We start from the raw sequence: 17,839 nt of genomic DNA, 5'->3' as shown, positions 1-17,839 counted from the left end.
TTCCCTAAAAAAATAGCATGGAAAATGCTGCACCGACAAGAGCGTAGGTCTTAAATTGATGATGATGACTAAGTTCAAGATAAGTTATGAAAATATTGATTAAGAGAAAGACACATCTAGAACTAACGATAAAAAAAATCTATTTAACTTATTTATGAATTTTAAACAGGAAAAACGTAAAATACGTCCGACATTTTATCACGATTTTCTATGACATCACAGTGTGCTTTTTCAAACAAATTCCATAGTAATTTTGTGTTTTGACGTTTAGTAAATTGTGTCCGCCCAAGAAATCGGCTCAAAATGGCGTTTACGAAGTTAGATAGATAAAATTCTTTATTGAGCACAATGGACACAAATTGGGTTAGTAATAATAACATTATCTAGGCGGCGATGTAAGTACTTAACTATAAAAATAATGTCAATATTAACAAACACTTTTGCCTCCACGTGTAGATTAACCAATCTCGTGAGAAATAACTTCAGTACTGCACTCACCAGAACAATACCTCTTTTTTTTCTGCAGTATAGCTATGCCATATAGTTCCCTACATTCTAATATTTATCGCCTACGCCTTCACACGTATATCCATGACATCAATTTGAATATTAAAAAAAATAAAGTCTCATTGTAAATTTTTTTTTAGTTCTAATTGTGAAAAATGGCGCGAAAAACAGTATATATTTGTATAACTGTTTTGGTTTTCAAATGTAAGTAGGTATTTATATTTTTTTGAGGTGATATGTATGGTTTATTGAGGTAGATGATTCAGACCATGATTCTGACTTGGTATCTAGTGGAATTTATCAGACAATTCATATTTTTTTTTGTTTTTTAATTATTTTCAGTTCCATACGTTTGCGACGGAAATTTTCACTTGATATCAACTCAGAATCAAGCTGTGAATCATAATATTCTTCTCCTTATCGTGTGGGTTATGAGGTGGATTACCAACCTCACCAACCCTGGTGACAGGGTTGTTATGGAGCCGCCAAAGGACGCTGACATGGCTCATGTAACTACATACTTACAACAGTAATTAGTAATCGGGACCAACAGCTTAACGTCCCTTCCGAAGCACGGATCATCTTACTGTCGTACAATCAGGTGATCAGGCTGTAATATCCTAACTAAACTAGGGATCACAAAGTGATTTTTGTGATATGTCCCCACCGGGATTCGACCCCGGTGAGACCAACGCTCAACCACAATAATAGATCAAATAATAAACCACAATTAATGCAGTAGTTTTAGGCGGATGAGACGTTCGTTATGTAAAAATTGACGATTCAAAGTGTAACTATGTTACCTACTGAATAAAGATATTTTTGAATTTGAATTTGAATTTAATATTATTTAATAAAAAATAAATTTATTGCAGGTTTTCCCTCTGAAGCGATATTACTAGTAATTCCAGAAGATGTATCTACAGGGTTGGCAGGAATCTATGGGTTCACGCCGCGAATCGTTAAAGGTTGGACAGATTTTCAGAGATCATTTAAGTGTAGTAAAATAGTCGAAAAAACCGTTATGCCCTTCTTTTCTCAATAGCGACCGCAACCTAGTCTCCTAGGTCGTTCAGCTGTCGGTCTGGAGGTCTTGGGTTCGATTCCCAGTAGGCACACTGTCGAAATCAGTTTGTGAGACTGACTCAATCTAAAAAATGTGATAAATAAGTCACGTAATAACATAGTACCCGGCAATTATTTGCATTTAAGTAAGTATGTAGTCGATGTAAGCCAAGGCTTTGGGCAGTTCATTGATAACTCTGACTTCACTTCAATCACTTCATTGATAATTCTTGATTCGAGTGTGAAGCCAGAGTTATCCATTCAACTCAACAACAGAGTGACTTCACTTTGAAGTCACGAGTTATCAATGAAATTGTTGAATTGAAGTCAAGAGTTATCAATTAAATATTTGGAGTGAAGTTAAGAGTTATCAATGAAATTGTTGAAGTGAAGTCGGTCACTGACCTGCAAGAGTAGAGAAGTAAATATAAGTGTGATCTGTTTTAGGTAATGATCACCGAGTGGGGTTCGGCTTCAGGTTTGGCAACCACGCTGACTTCCAGGTGTTATACGAACTGGGACCACAACTATATACGATGCCTATGCAGCCTATTAGTAAGTATCATAAATTATAGATCAGAAAGATAACATGTTTAAAGAAAGAAAGAAAGAAACGTTTATTATAAAGGGACACCACAGTGACAAATATAAAACAAATAACAAATGTATAATATAAAACACGGAGTAACACATAACTTATAATCAAAACACATAATAAAAACAACTTACACGAGAAATACAGATAACTGAGTGTATGAACTGGTCAACGATGGTGGTGGTGTCCTTTATAAAAGGGCCTCACTCAGCATAAGCCGCAGCGCGACCACGACGCTGGTATTCTGTGGACCCTGATTAGTGAGTGTCGTTTACCTCTTTTTTAATAATATAGGCTCGGGTTTGACCACAATCTCACCTGATGGTAAGTGACGATGTCTAGGGTGGATCACGCTTACCTACCAAATGCCTATTCACTCTAGCCTTGAAGTCTCCCAGATTATAACGAGTTGGAAAAACAGACGACGGCAGACAGAGGAAGAGGCGAAACATTAAGTGCGGATTGGGGGTATATTCACAATTAGCTAAAGACGATATGCCATAATATAGAGCTGATATTTGATTCATAATATAGAGTTTAAGTAGCATATTGACCCAAAGACGACTATAGTTTATTTATATCGTCTTTAAGTCATCTAACACAGGGTTCGAAAGGATAATTATCAAAGAGATTTATCATGATAATTATCGTAAAAATTTTACCACAAAGTAGTAAGTTTCGCTTAAGAATGCTGTCGACTCTTTCCAACAACCTTCATGAATCGATCAAATATACAGTTTTCTAAGAGTTGCTACGCAAAGTCAATACGTCTGCACCATTTTCATCCCCAAGTAGTAAGTTTGGCCTAAGAATGCTGTCGTCTCCTTTCACCAACCTTCATGAATCGATCAAATATACAGTTTTCTAAGCGTTGCTACTCATAGTCAATACATCTGCACCATTTTTATCCCCAAGTAGTAAGTTTGACCTAAGGATGCTGTCGACTCCTTTAGCCAACCATCATGAATCGACCAAATATACAGTTTTCTAAGCGTTGCCACTCATAGTCAATACATTTGCATAAATTTTACCCCAAAGTAGTAAGTTTCGCCTAAGAATGCTGTCGACTCCTTCCAACAACCTTCATGAATCGGTCAAATATACAGTTTTCTAAGCGTTGCCACTCATAGTCAATACATTTGCATAAATTTTACCCCAAAGTAGTTTCGCCTGAGAATGCTGTCGACTCCTTCCAACAACCTTCATGAATCGATCTAATATACAGTTTTCTAAGCGTTGCCACTCATAGTCAATACATTTGCATAAATTTTACCCTTAAGTAGTAAGTTTGGCCTAAGAATGCTGTCGACTCCTTCCAACAACCTTCATGAATCGATCAAATATACAATTTTCTAAGCGTTGCCACTCATAGTCAATACATTTGCATAAATTTTACCCCAAAGTAGTAAGTTTCGCCTAAGAATGCTGTCGACTCCTTCCACCAACCTTCATGAATCGATCAAATATACAGTTTTCTAAGCGTTGCCACTCATAGTCAATACATTTGCATAAATTTTACCCCAAAGTAGTAAGTTTCGCCTAAGAATGCTGTCGACTCCTTTCACCAACCTTCATGAATCGATCAAATATACAGTTTTCTAAGCGTTGCCACTCATAGTCAATACATTTGCATAAATTTTTCCCCAAAGTAGTAAGTTTGGCCTAAGGATGCTGTCGACTCCTTTCACCAACCTTCATGAATCGATCAAATATACAATTTTCTAAGCGTTGCCACTCATAGTCAATACATTTGCATAAATTTTACCCCAAAGTAGTAAGTTTCGCCTAAGGATGCTGTCGACTCCTTCCAACAACCTTCATGTATCGATCAAATATACAGTTTTCTAAGCTTTGCCACTCATAGTCAATACATTTGCATAAATTTTATCCCAAAGTAGTAAGTTTCGCCTAAGAATGCTGTCGACTCCTTTCACCAACCTTCATGAATCGGTCAAATATACAGTTTTCTAAGCGTTGCCACTCATAGTCAATACATTTGCATAAATTTTTCCCCAAAGTAGTAAGTTTGGCCTAAGGATGCTGTCGACTCCTTTCACCAACCTTCATGAATCGACCAAATATACAATTTTCTAAGCGTTGCCACTCATAGTCAATACATTTGCATAAATTTTACCCCAAAGTAGTAAGTTTCGCCTAAGAATGCTGTCGACTCCTTTCACCAACCTTCATGAATCGGTCAAATATACAGTTTTCTAAGCGTTGCCACTCATAGTCAATACATTTGCATAAATTTTTCCCCAAAGTAGTAAGTTTCGCCTAAGAATGCTGTCGACTCCTTCCAACAACCTTCATGAATCGATCAAATATACAGTTTTCTAAGCGTTGCCACTCATAGTCAATACATTTGCATAAATTTTTCCCCAAAGTAGTAAGTTTGGCCTAAGAATGCTGTCGACTCCTTTCACCAACCTTCATGAATCGGTCAAATATACAGTTTTCTAAGCGTTGCCACTCATAGTCAATACATTTGCATAATTTTTTCCCCAAAGTAGTAAGTTTGGCCTAAGGATGCTGTCGACTCCTTTCACCAACCTTCATGAATCGGTCAAATATACAGTTTTCTAAGCGTTGCCACTCATAGTCAATACATTTGCATAAATTTTTCCCCAAAGTAGTAAGTTTGGCCTAAGGATGCTGTCGACTCCTTTCACCAACCTTCATGAATCGGTCAAATATACAGTTTTCTAAGCGTTGCCACTCATAGTCAATACATTTGCATAAAGTTTTCCCCAAAGTAGTAAGTTTGGCCTAAGGATGCTGTCGACTCCTTTCACCAACCTTCATGAATCGGTCAAATATACAGTTTTCTAAGCGTTGCCACTCATAGTCAATACATTTGCATAATTTTTTCCCCAAAGTAGTAAGTTTGGCCTAAGGATGCTGTCGACTCCTTTCACCAACCTTCATGAATCGATCAAATATACAGTTTTCTAAGCGTTGCCACTCATAGTCAATACATTTGCATAAATTTTTCCCCAAAGTAGTAAGTTTCGCCTAAGAATGCTGTCGACTCCTTTCACCAACCTTCATGAATCGGTCAAATATACAGTTTTCTAAGCGTTGCCACTCATAGTCAATACATTTGCATAAATTTTTCCCCAAAGTAGTAAGTTTGGCCTAAGGATGCTGTCGACTCCTTTCACCAACCTTCATGAATCGATCAAATATACAGTTTTCTAAGCGTTGCCACTCATAGTCAATACATTTGCATAAATTTTTCCCCAAAGTAGTAAGTTTGGCCTAAGGATGCTGTCGACTCCTTTCACCAACCTTCATTAATCGATCAAATATACAGTTTTCTAAGCGTTGCCACTCATAGTCAATACATTTGCATAAATTTTTCCCCAAAGTAGTAAGTTTGGCCTAAGGATGCTGTCGACTCCTTTCACCAACCTTCATGAATCGATCAAATATACAGTTTTCTAAGCGTTGCCACTCATAGTCAATACATTTGCATAAATTTTTCCCCAAAGTAGTAAGTTTGGCCTAAGGATGCTGTCGACTCCTTTCACCAACCTTCATGAATCGATCAAATATACAGTTTTCTAAGCGTTGCCACTCATAGTCAATACATTTGCATAAATTTTTCCCAAAGTAGTAAGTTTCGCCTAAGAATGCTGTCGACTCCTTCCAACAACCTTCATGTATCGATCAAATATACAGTTTTCTAAGCGTTGCCACTCATAGTCAATACATTTGCATAAATTTTTCCCCAAAGTAGTAAGTTTGGCCTAAGGATGCTGTCGACTCCTTTCACCAACCTTCATGAATCGATCAAATATACAATTTTCTAAGCGTTGCCACTCATAGTCAATACATTTGCATAAATTTTACCCCAAAGTAGTAAGTTTCGCCTAAGAATGCTGTCGACTCCTTCCAACAACCTTCATGAATCGATCAAATATACAGTTTTCTAAGCGTTGCCACTCATAGTCAATACATTTGCATAAATTTTTTCCCAAAGTAGTAAGTTTGGCCTAAGGATGCTGTCGACTCCTTTCACCAACTTTCATGAATCGGTCAAATATACAGTTTTCTAAGCGTTGCCACTCGTAGTCAATACATTTGCATAAATTTTTCCCCAAAGTAGTAAGTTTGGCCTAAGGATGCTGTCGACTCCTTTCACCAACCTTCATGAATCGATCAAATATACAGTTTTCTAAGCGTTGCCACTCATAGTCAATACATTTGCATAAATTTTTTCCCAAAGTAGTAAGTTTGGCCTAAGGATGCTGTCGACTCCTTTCACCAACTTTCATGAATCGGTCAAATATACAGTTTTCTAAGCGTTGCCACTCAAAGTCAATACATTTGTATAAATTTTTCCCCAAAGTAGTAAGTTTGGCCTAAGGATGCTGTCGACTCCTTTCACCAACCTTCATGAATCGATCAAATATACAATTTTCTAAGCGTTGCCACTCATAGTCAATACATTTGCATAAATTTTACCCCAAAGTAGTAAGTTTCGCCTAAGAATGCTGTCGACTCCTTTCACCAACCTTCATGAATCGGTCAAATATACAGTTTTCTAAGCGTTGCCACTCATAGTCAATACATTTGCATAAATTTTTCCTCAAAGTAGTAAGTTTGGCCTAAGGATGCTGTCGACTCCTTTCACCAACCTTCATGAATCGGTCAAATATACAGTTTTCTAAGCGTTGCCACTCATAGTCAATACATTTGCATAAATTTTTCCCCAAAGTAGTAAGTTTGGCCTAAGGATGCTGTCGACTCCTTTCACCAACCTTCATGAATCGATCAAATATACAGTTTTCTAAGCGTTGCCACTCATAGTCAATACATTTGCATAAATTTTTCCCCAAAGTAGTAAGTTTGGCCTAAGGATGCTGTCGACTCCTTTCACCAACCTTCATGAATCGGTCAAATATACAGTTTTCTAAGCGTTGCCTTTCATAGTCAATACATTTGCATAAATTTTTCCCCAAAGTAGTAAGTTTGGCCTAAGGATGCTGTCGACTCCTTTCACCAACCTTCATGAATCGATCAAATATACAATTTTCTAAGCGTTGCCACTCATAGTCAATACATTTGCATAAATTTTACCCCAAAGTAGTAAGTTTGGCCTAAGGATGCTGTCGACTCCTTTCACCAACCTTCATGAATCGATCAAATATACAGTTTTCTAAGCGTTGCCACTCATAGTCAATACATTTGCATAAATTTTTCCCCAAAGTAGTAAGTTTGGCCTAAGGATGCTGTCGACTCCTTTCAACAACCTTCATGAATCGATCAAATATACACTTTTCTAAGCGTTGCCACTCATAGTCAATACATTTGCATAAATTTTTTCCCAAAGTAGTAAGTTTCGCCTAAGAATGCTGTCGACTCCTTCCAACAACCTTCATGTATCGATCAAATACACAGTTTTCTAAGCGTTGCCACTCATAGTCAATACATTTGCATAAAGTTTTCCCCAAAGTAGTAAGTTTGGCCTAAGGATGCTGTCGACTCCTTTCACCAACCTTCATGAATCGATCAAATATACAATTTTCTAAGCGTTGCCACTCATAGTCAATACATTTGCATAAATTTTACCCCAAAGTAGTAAGTTTCGCCTAAGGATGCTGTCGACTCCTTCCAACAACCTTCATGAATCGATCAAATATACACTTTTCTAAGCGTTGCCACTCATAGTCAATACATTTGCATAAATTTTTTCCCAAAGTAGTAAGTTTGGCCTAAGGATGCTGTCGACTCCTTTCACCAACCTTCATGAATCGGTCAAATATACAGTTTTCTAAGCGTTGCCACTCATAGTCAATACATTTGCATAAATTTTTCCCAAAGTAGTAAGTTTGGCCTAAGGATGCTGTCGACTCCTTTCACCAACCTTCATGAATCGATCAAATATACAATTTTCTAAGCGTTGCCACTCATAGTCAATACATTTGCATAAATTTTTCCCCAAAGTAGTAAGTTTGGCCTAAGGATGCTGTCGACTCCTTTCACCAACCTTCATGAATCGATCAAATATACAATTTTCTAAGCGTTGCCACTCATAGTCAATACATTTGCATAAATTTTACCCCAAAGTAGTAAGTTTCGCCTAAGAATGCTGTCGACTCCTTTCACCAACCTTCATGAATCGGTCAAATATACAGTTTTCTAAGCGTTGCCACTCATAGTCAATACATTTGCATAAAGTTTTCCTCAAAGTAGTAAGTTTCGCCTAAGAATGCTGTCGACTCCTTTCACCAACCTTCATGAATCGATCAAATAAACAGTTTTTTAAGCGTTGCCACTCATAGTCAATACATTTGCATAAATTTTACCCCAAAGTAGTAAGTTTCGCCTAAGAATGCTGTCGACTCCTTTCACCATCCTTCATGAATCGGTCAAATATACAGTTTTCTAAGCGTTGCCACTCATAGTCAATACATTTGCATAAAGTTTTCCTCAAAGTAGTAAGTTTGGCCTAAGGATGCTGTCGACTCCTTTCACCAACCTTCATGAATCGATCAAATATACAGTTTTCTAAGCGTTGCCACTCATAGTCAATACATTTGCATAATTTTTTCCCCAAAGTAGTAAGTTTGGCCTAAGGATGCTGTCGACTCCTTTCACCAACCTTCATGAATCGATCAAATATACAATTTTCTAAGCGTTGCCACTCATAGTCAATACATTTGCATAAATTTTACCCCAAAGTAGTAAGTTTCGCCTAAGAATGCTGTCGACTCCTTTCACCAACCTTCATGAATCGGTCAAATATACAGTTTTCTAAGCGTTGCCACTCGTAGTCAATACATTTGCATAAATTTTTCCCCAAAGTAGTAAGTTTGGCCTAAGGATGCTGTCGACTCCTTTCACCAACCTTCATGAATCGATCAAATATACAATTTTCTAAGCGTTGCCACTCATAGTCAATACATTTGCATAAATTTTACCCCAAAGTAGTAAGTTTCGCCTAAGAATGCTGTCGACTCCTTTCACCAACCTTCATGAATCGGTCAAATATACAGTTTCCTAAGCGTTGCCACTCATAGTCAATACATTTGCATAAATTTTACCCCAACGTAGTAAGTTTGGCCTAAGGATGCTGTCGACTCCTTTCACCAACCTTCATGAATCGATCAAATATACTGATTTCTAAGCGTTGCCACTCATAGTCAATACATTTGAATAAAGTTTTCCCCAAAGTAGTAAGTTTCGCCTAAGAATGCTGTCGACTCCTTTCACCAACCTTCATGAATCGGTCAAATATACAGTTTTCTAAGCGTTGCCACTCATAGTCAATACATTTGCATAAATTTTACTCCAAAGTAGTAAGTTTCGCCTAAGAATGCTGTCGACTCCTTTCACCAACCTTCATGAATCGGTCAAATATACAGTTTTCTAAGCGTTGCCACTCATAGTCAATACATTTGCATAAATTTTACTCCAAAGTAGTAAGTTTCGCCTAAGAATGCTGTCGACTCCTTCCAACAACCTTCATGAATCGATCAAATATACAATTTTCTAAGCGTTGCCACTCATAGTCAATACATTTGCATAAATTTTTCCCCAAAGTAGTAAGTTTGGCCTAAGGATGCTGTCGACTCCTTTCACCAACCTTCATGAATCGATCAAATATACAATTTTCTAAGCGTTGCCACTCATAGTCAATACATTTGCATAAATTTTACCCCAAAGTAGTAAGTTTCGCCTAAGGATGCTGTCGACTCCTTCCAACAACCTTCATGAATCGATCAAATATACAGTTTTCTAAGCGTTGCCACTCATAGTCAATACATTTGCATAATTTTTTCCTCAAAGTAGTAAGTTTGGCTTAAGGATGCTGTCGACTCCTTTCACCAACCTTCATGAATCGGTCAAATATACAGTTTTCTAAGCGTTGCCACTCGTAGTCAATACATTTGCATAAATTTTTCCCCAAAGTAGTAAGTTTGGCCTAAGGATGCTGTCGACTCCTTTCACCAACCTTCATGAATCGATCAAATATACAATTTTCTAAGCGTTGCCACTCATAGTCAATACATTTGCATAAATTTTACCCCAAAGTAGTAAGTTTCGCCTAAGAATGCTGTCGACTCCTTTCACCAACCTTCATGAATCGGTCAAATATACAGTTTTCTAAGCGTTGCCACTCATAAACAATACATTTGCATAAATTTTACCCCAAAGTAGTAAGTTTGGCCTAAGGATGCTGTCGACTCCTTTCACCAACCTTCATGAATCGATCAAATAAACAGTTTCCTAAGCGTTGCCACTCATAGTCAATACATTTGCATAAATTTTTCCTCAAAGTAGTAAGTTTGGCTTAAGGATGCTGTCGACTCCTTTCACCAACCTTCATGAATCGGTCAAATATAAAGTTTTCTAAGCGTTGCCACTCATAGTCAATACATTTGCATAAAGTTTTCCTCAAAGTAGTAAGTTTGGCCTAAGGATGCTGTCGACTCCTTTCACCAACCTTCATGTATCGATCAAATACACAGTTTTCTAAGCGTTGCTAGTCATAGTCAATACATTTGCATAAATTTTTCCCCAAAGTAGTAAGTTTGGCCTAAGGATGCTGTCGACTCCTTTCACCAACCTTCATGAATCGATCAAATATACAATTTTCTAAGCGTTGCCACTCATAGTCAATACATTTGCATAAATTTTACCCCAAAGTAGTAAGTTTGGCCTAAGGATGCTGTCGACTCCTTTCACCAACCTTCATGAATCGATCAAATATACAGTTTTCTAAGCGTTGCCACTCATAGTCAATACATTTGCATAAATTTTTCCCCAAAGTAGTAAGTTTGGCCTAAGGATGCTGTCGACTCCTTTCACCAACCTTCATGAATCGATCAAATATACACTTTTCTAAGCGTTGCCACTCATAGTCAATACATTTGCATAATTTTTTCCCAAAGTAGTAAGTTTCGCCTAAGAATGCTGTCGACTCCTTCCACCAACCTTCATGAATCGATCAAATACACAGTTTTCTAAGCGTTGCCACTCATAGTCAATACATTTGCATAAAGTTTTACCCAAAGTAGTAAGTTTGGCCTAAGGATGCTGTCGACTCCTTTCACCAACCTTCATGAATCGATCAAATATACAATTTTCTAAGCGTTGCCACTCATAGTCAATACATTTGCATAAATTTCACCCCAAAGTAGTAAGTTTCGCCTAAGGATGCTGTCGACTCCTTTCACCAACCTTCATGAATCGATCAAATATACACTTTTCTAAGCGTTGCCACTCATAGTCAATACATTTGCATAAATTTTTTCCCAAAGTATGAAACGGAAATCTTTTGCTACCTATAGACAAGGTAGGTGAATAGAAAAGGTGTTAAAATACTGATATGTTTCAGAAATTTATAAAGTGGTGTTTACCTGAAGGGCACAGCTAGATGTTATAGACCGGTGAGCATGAGACAAAGAAAACTCCCTTTGAATCCGTACAATGAATATTCTTATAACATTTAATTAACAAGTACAACCATAGGTAGGTGAACACCCTATGGAGGGAGACAGGTCGCGCTTTGGTCCGTCAGGTTAATTGTCACTCCGTAACAACCATGGGATATCACTATGTTTAAAAACACTGTCCGTACACCTGTAGGCACCTCACTTACTCGAGGACCTCCGACTATCAGGCCTACCTGAGGCGTTCCGGAATACCGTACAGGTGATGAGTTGAGGCCGGCTCAGGCCAGGGCGTGCTGGACGATGGCGGCGCAGCGGGCCAACTGTTACGCAGCTGGCGGGCTGCACGTCCACCGGTCAACCTCGCAGACCTTCACCGGGCCTTATCCGGTGTGTTGACAAAAGGAGAGGCACGGCACATCCACATGCGCGCCGCACAAAGGAAAGCTTCGACGTGCAAACAACCAAGGCAAGCTCCGCCGAAATGAAGCTTGAAATAACTTGCAAACGCAGAAGAAAACAGTAGCAATCTTCATTCACTAAACATTGTTGAAATCATCTGATCCAATCATAAACTTCTTCTTACATTAAACTAGCAAAACTTTAGACGTTAAAACTTGCAAAAACGTTAAAACTTTAAAACGTTAAAACTTAAAGAAAACAAAAACCCCATCTGCAACAAGGAATGGCAATGATTAGCATGTGGTTCAGCTGACAGCGTGGCAATGCAACTCACGAGTGTAAAACAAAGAAAATAACTTACAGGTTCATCCGGGATAGTTGGGCATCGCTCGGATGAAACCTAATCCCACCCACTGGACCTTAGGCGATGGGATTTCAGTGAAGTTGCTGAAAACAAGGACCTCGAGGTTATCACAAAGTTGGTGCAAAAATATGCACGAAGAATTGCGAGGACTCACCATCTCGGTTAAGTTGTTTATTTAAATCGAGACATCGGCTCTTGATGTCGCCGATAAATCGTGGCTTTTAATTTGCCCACATTATTGTTACGGCAGTGGAGTCTCCGGCGCTCTCGCGACGTCCCCACTTTCCATAACCTGTCTCTCAGCTCAGCCCGCTGTCAGTCTGACACAAGAACCACGAACAAAGTTGCCAAACTAGAAAAAATCTACCAAACCATAAATTCGCCGAATCAACGACAACAATCGATCGACTTGTTTGATCAAAATTAATCCAAAATAAATCTTTAAATAAATGTTGCAGATAATTTAATATACCAAATTTTGAAGAAAAAAAAAAAATTATTAAAATGTTCGGGCCCATCGATAACCCTGCAGCGCCATCTGTGATTTCCTGCTGGTAAAATATAAAACAACGATATATCGCCAGAAACCACAAGATGTCGCTACAAGGCTCGTTGGTCCGAAATGCTTCGTTACAATACCCCCCTACCCACGAGAGGTTTCGAACTGGGTGAGAAACACGGCTGCCCTCAGCCATAGAGCCTGGAGCGCACAACCAGTCTAAATTTTAACGATTTAAAAAAAAAATCTGCCACAAAAGACAAGACAACTAAACAATTTATAAAAAAAAAACGTAACGAAGCACAACACAAACATATAAACAGCACAACCCTAAGCACAACAATTACCCCGACCTGTTATTCATCACCATTCATTGATCACCTTTCACTTCTTTCATATAGTAGCACCCAGTATCCATTTCACTGGATGTTACCCACATTCATACCCCTGTTGAGCTGACGACTCTCATAGTGTCACTCGATACCCCAATTCTAAAGACAAAGACAAAAAACAAAACAACAGTTGCTAGAGGCTTATTTAAGGAGTCACTACCCGCTCCGGCGAAAAACAAAAAAAATAGTCAACCTAATGAGGTTTCCTATTTAAATGAATTTCTAATAAATGGCTACTATAAAGCCTAAAAAATGTTATCACGAGCAACATGAAAACTATATCAAATAGTTGGCTATAACCGCCTAAACAAAAAAACATAAAAACGCTAAGTTGAGCGTTCATAAAAACGCTGCGTTGCAGACGCCAGTGTGTATGGGCCTTATCAGCGCACCATAAACACATTAAAAATAAACATTAAACATAAACAAACATAAAACATCTAATGGTAAATGTACCTAGTTATTTTAAATCAAAAGACTAATTAATAGTGTTTAACTACATAAAAAGATATGTGTTTGTTATAAATAGGATGTTACTAGGTCCTAATGACACAAGTAACCCCAAAATTTTTCTAAATGTTATTGAATGCTAACCATGAAAAGGAAAAATTCTCCAATGAGTGACTGCAAGCTTTAAGATTCCCAATCTGCTTCGATTGGATGTCCCTATCGACAGACTCCGTGCTTACTACACGCTCAAGACGGTGATGAAGATGATTATACAAAGCCCTAGCACGCATAAGGTGATGACGTTCCCTAGACTTCACTGCAGTATCAATGTTTGCCTGCAGCTCCTTCAGCTTTTCGGTGATAATTGGGAATTCGGCCTGTGGCTTCCGCTCATCGTCCAGTATTTCATCCGGAGAGAAACCAGTGATCAACTCCCTAAGCTGTTTCTTCATTTTGAGAACAGTATCAGCTGGTGCTTCAGCACGAATACTCACTCCATAAACCAACTCATCACAGAGCAGTGATTGTAAACAAACAGTTTGGACATCCATGGTTGTGTTCTGGAGCTATAATCTCAAGTTTGAAAAGAGGTTTGAAGTTAACTGAAGTAAATCTATGTTTCAAAATGTACCTGTCTGCCTCCAAAACTTACTCTCTATACAATATGTACAAAACTTTCATTAAATATAAACCAAATAACTGTAATTATCACACAACATCAATACTTAGTTTATTCCTGTAATTAACTTTCAAAATAATGAAAGAAACAACAGTGTTTTTAATTAAATTTTTTGTTTGTTGAAGGTTATGTTTACTTTTAATTGTTATTATCAAGTTGTAATATGTTGTGAATATATAAAGATTGTAAAGCAAGTTGACTACTAAATATTTCTCAATTAAATTGTTATTGACAGACAGTTCTATAAAATTATTTCCAAAAAACAAATAAGCAAAATGTTTGCCTAGCAGCGGCACAACTGTCAGTAAGTATGATGATGAAACTAAGTCACAAAATTCCAATTGCAAACCAATGTCCTGTTATAAATGTAATTAAAAAAACTAGAAAGTAATTTATAATTGTTTTTTAATTGTAAAACTTTTGTTTTTTAATTCAATTATGTTTTCAAAATTCGATTGTTGGAAAATCTCAAAATGCAGTACTATGTGGATATTATTTGTCCAAATTGTTACAAAAAAACTCAATACTGATAATAAATATTTGCTAGTTAGCATCAAATTATGTTAATAATTGTTTTTAACCTGTTATTCATACTAAATGGTTTATTTTTATAAAATGATAACAAAACACAAATGTAGTAATAAAAATTGACAATAAGCCCTAGAATTGGGTTAAACTTATTGCAATAAAATAAGTATTTAGGTTAGGTCTCTGTAGGAGGCCTAGAACCTTACTTATACTAAGACAAACACAACTTAACCTAAGATGCAAACAAAACACAAACAATTCACACAAAATCCCATCACTTTTTTATTAAAAAATACACTGTTTTCACAAAAAAATTTCTTAAAGTTTATGCCAACACCACTTATATTCTAAATGGTTGTACAGAGCGACAATTTCACCAAGAAGGGCGCCACTGAAACAGAAATCTTTTCTATAATTCCAATAGAATGGAATTCAATTAAAGAGATGTGGGCCGTTAGGTAAAGTATCACTTTGTGACATGACCATAAGATATCACTATTTTTAAAATACTATCGTCCGTCCTCCTAGTAGGCACCTCACTTACTCGAGGACCTCCGACTATCAGGCCTACCTGAGGCGTTCCGGAATACCGTACAGGTGATGAGTTGAGGCCGGCTCAGGCCAGGGCGTGCTGGACGATGGCGGCGCAGCGGGCCAACTGTTACGCAGCTGGCGGGCTGCACGTCCACCGGTCAACCTCGCAGACCTTCACCGGGCCTTATCCGGTGTGTTGACAAAAGGAGAGGCACGGCACATCCACATGCGCGCCGCACAAAGGAAAGCTTCGACGTGCAAACAACCAAGGCAAGCTCCGCCGAAATGAAGCTTGAAATAACTTGCAAACGCAGAAGAAAACAGTAGCAATCTTCATTCACAAAATTTGTTGAAATAGTCTGATCCAATCATAAACTTCTTCTTAGATTAAAACTTGCAAAACGTTCGAAAATTAAAACGTTAAAACTTAAAGAAAACAAAAACCCCATCTGCAACAAGGAATGGCAATGATTAGCATGTGGTTCAGCTGACAGCGTGGCAAGGCAACTCACGAGTGTAAAACAAAGAAAATAACTTACAGGTTCATCCGGGATAGTTGGGCATCGCTCGGATGAAACCTAAACCCACCCACTGGACCTTAGGCGATGGGATTTCAGTGATGTTGCTGAAAACAAGGACCTCGAGGTTATCACAAAGTTGGTGCAAAAATATGCACGAAGAATTGCGAGGACTCACCATCTCGGTTAAGTTGTTTATTTAAATCGAGACATCGGCTCTTGATGTCGCCGATAAATCGTGGCTTTTAATTTGCCCACATTATTGTTACGGCAGTGGAGTCTCCGGCGCTCTCGCGACGTCCCCACTTTCCATAACCTGTCTCTCAGCTCAGCCAGCTGTCAGTCTGACACAAGAACCACGAACAAAGTTGCCAAACTAGAAAAAATCTACCAAACCATAAATTCGCCGAATCAACGACAACAATCGATCGACTTGTTTGATCAAAACTAATCCAAAACTAAATCTTTAAATAAATGTTGCAGATAATTTAATATACCAAATTTTGAAGAAAATAAAATAATTAAAAATATTCGGGCCCATCGATAACCCTGCAGCGCCATCTGTGTTCTGTGAAACAACATTATATCGCCAGAAACCACAAGATGTCGCTACAAGGCTCGTTGGTCCGAAATGCTTCGTTACAAGTATTAAGTTTGGCCTAAGGATGCTGTCGACTCCTTTCACCAACCTTCATGAATCGGTCAAATATACAGTTTTCTAAGCGTTGCCACTCATAGTCAATACATTTGCATAAAATTTTTCCCAAAGTAGTAAGTTTGGCCTAAGGATGCTGTCGACTCCTTTTACCAACCTTCATGAATCGATCAAATATACAATTTTCTAAGCGTTGCCACTCATAGTCAATACATTTGCATAAATTTTACCCCAAAGTAGTAAGTTTGGCCTAAGGATGCTGTCGACTCCTTTCACCAACCTTCATGAATCGATCAAATATACAATTTTCTAAGCGTTGCCACTCATAAACAATACATTTGCATAAATTTTACCCCAAAGTAGTAAGTTTCGCCTAAGAATGCTGTCGACTCCTTTCACCATCCTTCATGAATCGGTCAAATATACAGTTTTCTAAGCGTTGCCACTCATAGTCAATACATTTGCATAAAGTTTTCCTCAAAGTAGTAAGTTTCGCCGAAGAATGCTGTCGACTCCTTTCACCAACCTTCATGAATCGATCAAATAAACAGTTTTTTAAGCGTTGCCACTCATAGTCAATACATTTGCATAAATTTTACCCCAAAGTAGTAAGTTTCGCCTAAGAATGCTGTCGACTCCTTTCACCAACCTTCATGAATCGGTCAAATATACAGTTTTCTAAGCGTTGCCACTCATAGTCAATACATTTGCATAAAGTTTTCCTCAAAGTAGTAAGTTAGGCCTAAGGATGCTGTCGACTCCTTTCACCAACTTTCATGAATCGGTCAAATATACAGTTTTCTAAGCGTTGCCACTCATAGTCAATACATTTGCATAATTTTTTCCCCAAAGTAGTAAGTTTGGCCTAAGGATGCTGTCGACTCCTTTCACCAACCTTCATGAATCGATCAAGTATACAATTTTCTAAGCGTTGCCACTCATAGTCAATACATTTGCATAAATTTTACCCCAAAGTAGTAAGTTTCGCCTAAGAATGCTGTCGACTCCTTTCACCATCCTTCATGAATCGGTCAAATATACAGTTTTCTAAGCGTTGCCACTCATAGTCAATACATTTGCATAAAATTTTCCCCAAAATAGTAAGTTTGGCCTAAGGATGCTGTCGACTCCTTTCACCAACCTTCATGAATCGATCAAATATACAATTTTCTAAGCGTTGCCACTCATAGTCAATACATTTTCATAAATTTTACTCCAAAGTAGTAAGTTTCGCCTAAGAATGCTGT

At 37.9% G+C, this 17,839-nt stretch overlaps 1 protein-coding gene and 3 long non-coding RNA genes across 9 annotated transcripts in view; 1 reads left to right on the top strand and 3 right to left on the bottom strand.

The window, feature by feature from the left end:
- Positions 1-17,839, top strand: part of LOC126379156 (uncharacterized) — a 215,904-nt gene that overhangs the window by 139,128 nt on the left and 58,937 nt on the right. The window lies entirely within an intron of this gene.
- Positions 3,005-5,081, bottom strand: LOC126379304 (uncharacterized). Its single transcript, XR_007568293.1, has 3 exons — positions 4,106-5,081; positions 3,614-3,736; positions 3,005-3,248 (listed from the first exon to the last, which is right to left on the bottom strand). It is a non-coding gene; the product is annotated as an uncharacterized LOC126379304 (long non-coding RNA).
- On the bottom strand, positions 8,107-17,758 carry LOC126379305 (uncharacterized). 6 transcript variants are annotated; one of them, XR_007568294.1, is made up of 5 exons: positions 17,561-17,758; positions 17,192-17,314; positions 16,946-17,068; positions 8,482-8,604; positions 8,107-8,358 (listed from the first exon to the last, which is right to left on the bottom strand). It is a non-coding gene; the product is annotated as an uncharacterized LOC126379305 (long non-coding RNA). The 6 variants fall into 6 exon arrangements; XR_007568299.1 differs by lacking the exon at positions 8,482-8,604 and having other exon boundaries at positions 17,561-17,754; XR_007568296.1 differs by lacking the exon at positions 16,946-17,068 and having other exon boundaries at positions 17,561-17,754.
- Positions 9,737-16,677, bottom strand: LOC126379312 (uncharacterized). Its single transcript, XR_007568306.1, has 3 exons — positions 16,627-16,677; positions 11,310-11,359; positions 9,737-9,957 (listed from the first exon to the last, which is right to left on the bottom strand). It is a non-coding gene; the product is annotated as an uncharacterized LOC126379312 (long non-coding RNA).

Source organism: Pectinophora gossypiella, chromosome 28, assembly GCF_024362695.1.
Source record: "Pectinophora gossypiella chromosome 28, ilPecGoss1.1, whole genome shotgun sequence".
NCBI classification, from domain to species: Eukaryota; Metazoa; Arthropoda; class Insecta; order Lepidoptera; family Gelechiidae; genus Pectinophora; species Pectinophora gossypiella.
This window is presented reverse-complemented; position numbering and strand designations above follow the sequence as displayed.